This window comes from Galeopterus variegatus, unplaced genomic scaffold (genome assembly GCF_000696425.1).
Source record: "Galeopterus variegatus unplaced genomic scaffold, G_variegatus-3.0.2 Scaffold11031, whole genome shotgun sequence".
Taxonomy (NCBI): Eukaryota; Metazoa; Chordata; class Mammalia; order Dermoptera; family Cynocephalidae; genus Galeopterus; species Galeopterus variegatus.
This window is the reverse complement of record NW_007737142.1, coordinates 12,704-13,896: the sequence shown is the minus strand read 5'-3', so window position 1 is coordinate 13,896 and position 1,193 is coordinate 12,704.

The following is a 1,193-nucleotide window of genomic DNA, read 5'->3' as shown; positions in this document are numbered from 1 at the left end:
CCCAACCTCAGCATTAATCTCTGTAACTTTTTCCTCTTCTGTAGAGGTTAAAAAACACAAACAAATAACCCCCCATCACAGGGCTGCTATGAGGGTAAAACGAGATGATGGAGGCAGAAATGTCTAGAATAATGTCTGGCACCCTGTAGGCACTTAATAAATGTTCATTTTCCTTCCCCCTCCTTCAGCAACCAAAAATCCCAACTTTTTCCTTCCCCCACATGATAGTATGTCCCACCCTATTCTATACTTATATAATTGATGTTTTGAATTAAAATACAGGGGTTTACATTTAAACCTATTAGATTTCATCTTGAGATAACTATACGTGTTCAGCATTGCTCAATGTCAAGTACTATTCTTTGGTTTTGTTTTTTTTTTTGGTGGCTGGTGAGTACAGAGTTCCAAACCCTTGACCCTGGTGTTATAGGCACTATGCACTGCCATGTGAGCTGCTCGGCCAGCCCTAACACCAAGTAAACTTTTTGGGGGGGGTGGGGGTTGCTGGCCAGTAAGGGGATTCAAGCCAAGTAATCTTTAACGGCTAAAAATTGAAAACAATTTTTTTTTGACCGGTAAGGGGATCACAACCCTCGGCATGGTGTGGTCTGCACCATGCTCAGCCAGTGAGTACACCAGCCATCCCTATATAGGATCCGAACCCGCGGCCTCGGTGCTCCCAGCGCCGCACTCTCCCGAGTGAGCCATGGGGCCGGCCTGAAAACAATTTTTAAAAATCCAGTAGGGCTCAGTTAAATAAATTAAGCTATAGTCACATAACGCAATATTATGCAGACCCTTAAAATTAGGGTTTTTAATCATCTTTTATGACATGGGATATTACTATACAGAGTTCAGTAGAGAAAAAACAGGATAACGGACAATTGCAACTATGTTAGAATATATACTCGTAGATTTGCATGGACACAAATTTGGCGAGACACAGACCAAAGCACTAACTCATCCCTGAGCTGAGGTCTTACGTTCCACTTTGTTTCCTCTTCTGTGAGTTTCCTTATTTTCCAGGTTTTCTGCAACGAGCGTGTATTAATTTTAAGAGTTAGAAAAAAACAGTTTTCGTTTCATCTTCCTACTCCGTCTCAGCATTCCAGTCACATGAGATGATTGTGAATCCCGGTCTGTCACCCAAAGCTTGCCATCCTAGGCACCACAGAAATGAGAAATTGAGGGCA